The 7,481-nt window shown below is 48.1% G+C and overlaps 1 pseudogene; it reads left to right on the top strand.

Annotated features, from left to right (window-relative positions):
• The first annotated feature begins 6,524 nt into the window (after nucleotides 1-6,524).
• On the top strand, nucleotides 6,525-6,837 carry LOC128101554 (ATP synthase subunit epsilon, mitochondrial-like; annotated as a pseudogene).
• Nucleotides 6,838-7,481: the final 644 nt, after the last annotated feature.

Genomic DNA, 7,481 nt, shown 5'->3' with positions numbered 1-7,481 from the left:
TACTCTCTAGTGCCCCCATCAGGACGCAGCTGGTATGAAACAAGGTAAAGGACTCTTTCCAAACTGGGTAGAGACTCTTCTAGGTAGTTTATTGATATAACTTAAAATTTTCAATAATCCATCCACTAAATTCTTCTGGTGTTGGGAACTGTATCCAGGACATGTGTATATCAAGCACACACGGAACCAGTGGCCTAAGCCCCAGCTCCCTACCCACTGCATTTGACACAGAAATCAGGAGCCCCATGAACGGGCCATCGAGCCACAAATCCTCTAAAAATCGAGTACCAGTCTCTGCTTCTCATATTTTTTAGCTAGCCATCTTTCATTTTCATCAGATTTTCAAAGGGTTTAACTAAAAATGTTCTAAAATCGTTACCATCTTTGTTCTTCGGCAGTGTGCATAAATAAAAATTTATTACGTGATAGGCAACTTAGGGACAAACACACATCCTTAATGCAGCGCAGTGTCTTACTCCTCGTCTCCTGGCAGCCAGCCTTGCATTTTGGAAAAGCACGCTGAAGCTGGAACGAGAAGACCTTGGTCCTTACGGCAGCTGGGCCATTGACTAGCCATATGTTCCAAAGAAAGTCCAGCTTTCTTCAAGGACTCAGCAGGCTTTTCTTCAAGGAGAATGACAAGATGTGCCCTGGCTGCTGAATGTAAGGCTCCACTTGTCGCCTTGAAATGTATGACTATCTGGGGGAGCATTCTTTCACTCTGGGGAGTGACCAGTGTTATACACAACATTTTCCTAAGCGTTGGGGCATGATTAGCAGGGCCAACAGTCCTCTTGCCTGGCTAAACAACCAAAGGAATGTTCATATATACAACAGGCGGGCAGTACAATGAAAGGAAAGGCATGTGCTTATCCATTCTTAGGTTGGAAATGGGGAGATACTATTGCTTTCTTGGGTTGCCAGCTGATAGACCACGCTGCTGGTCCAGGGCACAATAGTGAAGGCTAGTGGCCTCTATCCGCATTATTTCTTTTTTAATGTGGTCTGTTAGCTTGGCATAGCTCCATCGCAGGTAATGACTCCTAAGGATTTGGTAGGAGTGGGGTTGGGATCAGAGTTTCTGGACCTAATCTTGTCCAGAAATTTGCTAAATAAATATGACTATGGCAAACATGTTCAGGCTCCTTCAGTGACAGTCTTAGCCCCTTAAATTATCTATCTGTCTTAATAAATTCTGGTGTTCCTAAACCCCAGAGGCTTCCCAAGACCCAGCTGAAGAACCAACCTATAATGTTTTTCAGAGGCCTTTCCTTGAAATTGTTTCAATCCTTTGGTCTGGTGGCTTTGTATCTCTGAGCCTAATGACTGTTTCTGTTTAATTTTCAGATGCTTAATTACAGTGGAACACTTCAACACCATTAAATTAAAACAAGCTACTAGCTTGTTCTTGATTGTGGCCTGGAATTCTTCCAAATGACGTTGACAGCAATATCAGATATTTAATTCATACCACACATTTAGCTAACTTCGCGACAAAAATTGTGAAATGTCTTGCACAAATCCGCTTGTGAGCTAGGAACATTTCCACGAGGGTAAGACTTTGGGCAGCATGTCTCATCTGCTAATGAGTTTTTAGTGTTCTGCAGAGACCAGAGTCTCTCGTCTTAGAGTATAATGACTTTCCAATTTGGTTTTCATAAGAGCCGCTTATATTACATTTTGCAAAAACTAATGAAATTACTTATTTCTTGTAATCATGGTTTTATTTACATGGCCATGTGACCAAGGCTATTATTTAAAGTTGGCAAGTGAGCAGACAAGCCATCAATCCATGGCTTTCTGGTGTGGAAAGCAAGCTTTTTAGGCGCTATGAAGCCCTGCAATGCAGGTACGTGTGTTGGATGGGAGTTAAAGGCAACACAAAGCCCCTGTAAGATAATATTCTTGGAGAATGGATGTTAAGAGTTAGTTTGGGTCTTTACAACATCAGTCATATGGGTATTGTTTGCATCTGACAGTTTTTCTTTTAAGATTAATGTGCTTATGAAAACCTTGTGCGTTACTCTGTGAGGCAAGCTTGAAATCCATCAGCATTACCATCGGAATGGCACAGTGCTGGGAGAGCACACCAAATGACAAACAGGATCTGCTTCTCAGAGGCCAGTGTGTGTTGAAGAGAAATGATCTGAAGCCAAACTTGGCCTCCTTCCAGAAATTCCTCCCGCTGCACTGTTGGCCCAGCCCATAACAGGGTAGAGGCTAGAGGACAGAGGAGGGCTGAGGACAGGGGAGGGCTGAGGACAGGGGAGGGCTGAGGACAGGGGAGGGCTGAGGACAGGGGAGGACTGGGGACAGGGGAGGACTGGGGACAGGGGAGGGCTGAGGGGCAGGGGAGGGTTGAGGACAGGGGAGGGCTGAGGGGCAGGGGAGGGTTGAGGACAGGGGAGGGCTGAGGACAGGGGAGGGCTGAGGACAGGGGAGGGCTGAGGACAGGGGAGGGCTGAGGGGCAGGGGAGGGCTGAGGACAGGGGAGGGTTGAGGGACAGGGGAGGGCTGAGGACAGGGGAGGGCTGAGGGGCAGGGGAGGGCTGAGGACAGGGGAGGGCTGAGGGGCAGGGGAGGGCTGAGGGGCAGGGGAGGGCTGAGGACAGGGGAGGGCTGAGGGGCAGGGGAGGGCTGAGGGGCAGGGGAGGGTTGAGGGACAGGGGAGGGCTGAGGGGCAGGGGAGGGCTGAGGACAGGGGAGGGCTGAGGGGCAGGGGAGGGCTGAGGGGCAGGGGAGGGCTGAGGACAGGGGAGGGCTGAGGGACAGGGGAGGGCTGAGGGGCAGGGGAGGGCTGAGGGGCAGGGGAGGGCTGAGGACAGGGGAGGGCTGAGGGGCAGGGGAGGGCTGAGGAGCAGAGGAGGACTGGGGACAGGGGAGGGCTGAGGGGCAGGGGAGGGCTGAGGGGCAGGGGAGGGCTGAGGACAGGGGAGGGCTGAGGGGCAGGGGAGGGCTGAGGGGCAGAGGAGGGCTGAGGACAGGGGAGGGCTGGGGACAGGGGAGGGCTGAGGGGCAGAGGAGGGCTGAGGGGCAGGGGAGGACTGAGGAGCAGAGGAGGGCTGAGGGGCAGGGGAGGACTGAGGGGCAGGGAAGGGCTGAGGGGCAGAGGAGGGCTGAGGGGCAGGGAAGGACTGAGGGGCAGGGAAGGGCTGAGGGGCAGGGGAGGACTGAGGGACAGGGGAGGGCTGAGGACAGGGGAGGGTTGAGGGACAGGGGAGGGCTGAGGACAGGGGAGGGCTGAGGATAGGGGAGGGCTGAGGACAGGGGAGGGTTGAGGACAGGGGAGGGTTGAGGACAGGGGAGGGTTGAGGACAGGGGAGGGCTGAGGGACAGGGAAGTCAGACAAGAGGTATGATTAACTAAAATCTTGCTCTTTATAGAGAACAGTCACCAGTAAAACCAAGTCCCAGGCATTAAATAAACAAACAAACAAACACATGAAAAAATTTCCTGGACCACTAGAAAAAGCCACTTCTCACTTCATCATTTGACTTGCAGTTAGTGATGGCCAGCTGAAGTACACGTTGGGAAAGTTCAACATCTGGTTGTATTGGAGGATAGAAAGACCAGTGGCTTAAGGAGAGGAGAATGACAGAGGACCTCGTTAGCATGAAAAGCGGACACTTGAGCTCACAAGAAGGGAGGGAACCACCTGGCTTGGTCTCCAGTTCAAGAGCAAATCCCACTGATGACCAGCTGGAGAAACCTGGCTGGTACCCGTGGATGTGACGGCTGCATTAGACCCTTGTTAAGGCTCATGATGAACTGATATCATACAAGGACGGAGAATGGATGCCAGGTCTGGCAGGTCTGAGGAGTTTCACTACCAACCACCCTCATGTTGGCTACCATTTTTCTCGATTTCAGACAGTTGCATTTCAACACAGTTTGGTCCGATCCTACTTTCTCAGCTGAGAAGGTGGGTGGCCAGAAACAGATGAGAACAGCACTTGAGAGTTTCCTCGATGCACAGCTTTTTTTGAGTCCCAAATCACTTCCAAATGCAGCAGCTTAGCCAAGCGCCAAGAGATCACGCTGCGTGAGGCAGCTGCACATTCGAGAAGGGAGGAATTGGTGAGACCCTGAGGCAGCCTCTGCCAGTGGACTGGGCCAAGAGCCTGTCACTGCCTAGGGGGGAGGCTGGATTTCACACCATCTCAGCCTAGCAGACGCTCTGCCAGTGAAAGAGGGTTGCCTCCTGTCTGGCCTGGGCAAGACATAGTGGCGTGAGGAATAACCAGAGAGCAGATTCCGCCAGCTGCCTGGGATGCAATCCTAGACATCTGCATCCAGGGAGCTCCTTCAAGCTCCAGGCCTCGGAAGATGGTGAAGACTGGAATTCAGCCTGGCTGGAGATGGATTTCTCAACAAACAGCTTGCATGTGCCTCTGTGTGGCTTTTAAGGAAGGGAGAGAGACCTGGTATCTAGAGCTGCTGGAGTTGCCTCTGCACGGCGCTCACCTCTCTTTACTTGCCAGGTTTCTCACTGTTAGGATACACGATGGTCATCCCTGCAGCCTTGGGCAGGTGAGCTTCTGAATGAGTCCCAGGGTACCTGAAAGTAGAAAACATTATACTATTCTGGCTTTTCCAGAGAGTGGGCATATGTCCCCAAGGCAGCTCCACAGGGAAGGCGTTGGACTATTGACGGTCCCACCTCTTATTTTAGCCTGCGTGATAGAGGCAGTCCAGTGGAGGGAGGAATAGAGTTAGTGTGCCAGCCCCACTCCCGACACCCACTTCCACACGGTCCCTGAGCAAGCCATTAACGGCTTGGCACCTTTACCCCACATCTACAAAAGGCGCTGACAGCAAGGAATTCATGTCTTACTGGGTTTATCATCATCACAAACCAAGTCTGTTGACAGAACACCAGATTTTCTAAGAGTCAAGCTCAAAGTCTTGAAAATAAATAAATGGAATGTATTTAAAGACTTGAATGTCTTTCCCATGATGGTGGTATGAACATATGTCTGCTTCATTCTGCTGAACTAAAACTCCAGGGGATATTCAATATTTCCTTCATTTTCAATAAACATACCTCACTCTCTTCTCTTCCCTATAAGCCTGTACCATAAGCCAACTTGTTCTTCTGTTATCCCATTAAAATGTCCCAAGGGGTCATTATTCATACAGGTCCTCAGTGTACATGAAATAATTTGTCTTTTTGGTGTTGAATCCTGAATTTTGGAAATATTTGGAGTCTTTGGGAATGGGTTATTCACCCTATCTTCTAGGCGTCCTATGGCTCAAGGAGCTACATAACTTCTGGGCTTTCTGCTCAGTCATGGTAAGGAGGAAGCTCAAACACTGCTGGTTAGAGGTAAAACTGAACAACCTTTGGAAGAGACACTAGACAACCTGTCAGAAGGCTTTGAAAATAGGCATCCTGTTTCCCTAGTGATTCTCTTTCTAGAATGCCATCCTCCCATCACCACCATTTTCAAATGCATAAGAGGCCACTTAGGGCACCCTCAGGGATAGCCATATAGCATAGTTCAGAAAACATAGAAGTAGTATAAATATCTAATTATAGGAAGCAATTTAAGCCATGATACATCCATCCTATAGATATAGATATATAATCAAAATTAAAATCATTTCAGAATACTAATATGTGGTGAAAATATTCAGAGCAGCAGCACTTACTTGGGGATGGGAGGTGGAGATAACCTGTAAGTTGATAGTAAGGTCCTGTACCCTGCTAGCAATTTGTATTATATAGATGTATCTGTCAAAACCCTTTGAATGATTCACTGAGGATTTGTCCATTCCATTATATGTGAATATCTCTTAAGCAAAAGATCATCAAGTATCAATTTCTAGTCAGTTAGTTCTATGCATGCTGAGATGTTTAGGGGTAAAGAACATCGATTTCTTCAGCTTCCCTGGTCTCTAGTCTGAATGTTTGTGTCCTCCACCCCATGTTCCCACATTGAAATCTAATCTTCAATACGATAGTGCTGAAAAGGAGGTTATTTGGGAGGTGATTGTCTGAGAGCTCTGCACTCAAACGTGTGTGATTGAGGTCTGTTAGAGGACACTCCAGAAAAGCAGTTATCTTTCCCGCCAAAAGGGGATATGGGAAGAAGTCACCATCTACGAGCCAGAAAGTGGGCCCTCTCTGAGCATCAGTGTACTGGTACTTCCCAGCTGCCATGACTGTAAGAAATAAGTGTTTGTGAGCTACAAGTAACCTGAATTTTAGGACCAGGACCTTTGCAATCTGTTGTAAACAAAATGGACCAATGGAGAGCAACAGTGACAAGAAGTGAGTAAGTGAATATCAAATGTGCTCAAAGGCTGGTTACAGAACATAGGTTGTGGACATGCAGGCCTTTTCCTGCTTCTAATCTCAACTTTTCTCTTTAAAGTTGTCATTGAAAATATAGAGAACAAGATGACAGAAAATTTAGTGATGTTCATGCCGTTAAAATGTGTTTGGTATCATTTTTATTAAAATAGCCATCTTGTGAGGCGACTCTGAAGCGACCCAGCGGTTCTGCCCGACACGCCCCGCTCGCGACACCATGGTGGCATACTGGCGGCAGGCTGGACTCAGCTACATCCGGTTCTCCCAGATCTTGTGAGAAAGCAGTGAGGGATGCCCTGAAGACCGAGTTCAAAGCAAACGCTGAGAAGACTTCCGGCAGCAGTGTAAAGATCGTGAAAGTAAAGAAGGAGTAGCCGGCCCTGACTGAAGCATGAACTGCTGAATCGTCAAGGTGAAGACATGTGGGTACCTGTTATAGCAGATTGAAATCAACCTCACCTCCTGGGGACAAAACTACCCTTGTTGATAAATTGACTATGCCAATAAATTAACATGGTTTACTCTCAAAAAAAAAAGCCATCTTGTTTACATCCACGCTTTTCACAATGCACATTCATTTATAATTAGAAGTTGCTTCTTTTTAAAAATGATTATGTATATAAATGATTTGCCTGCATGTATGTGTGTGCACCACAGACATGCCTGGTGCACCAGAGGCACAGGATTGACTGGTTGTGAGCCTCCATGTGGCTGCTGGGAACCAAACCCTAGTCCTCTGTAAGAGCAGAAAGTGCTCTTAACTACCGAACCATCTCTTCAGCCCAGAAGTTGCTCCTTTCAATTTCTTATTTTGCTCAAAGAGAATATGGAGACCCATGTTGCTAGCAGGTGAATGGTCGTGTGTTGTATGTTCTGTGAGGGCCATACTAAACTTCCACTAAAAAAGGTCTTGTTCGCAGGCTTTGTGAACACAGCCCATTTTTGCCATTTCTCATGTAGTTCCCAAAATCTCTGAGATGTGTTGCTCAGTTGGCAATATTTCCTTCTTTGAGATTCATCTAAGGGTGGCTTAAAGACAGTCATCTGAAATGATGTGGTAACACCCTCCACGCTTGGACTCCTAATACCCCTTGAAGCAGTAGATTGAGTTTCAGGTCTCTGTATCTCTGTTTCCTCTGGGAATGTTTAGTACCAAGGAAGGGTA

This window comes from Peromyscus californicus, unplaced genomic scaffold, assembly GCF_007827085.1.
Source record: "Peromyscus californicus insignis strain IS unplaced genomic scaffold, ASM782708v3 Scaffold_7__1_contigs__length_154581171, whole genome shotgun sequence".
In the NCBI taxonomy this organism is placed as follows: Eukaryota; Metazoa; Chordata; class Mammalia; order Rodentia; family Cricetidae; genus Peromyscus; species Peromyscus californicus.
The sequence above is the reverse complement of the archived record's forward strand: the minus strand, read 5'-3'. Positions and strand labels throughout refer to the sequence as shown.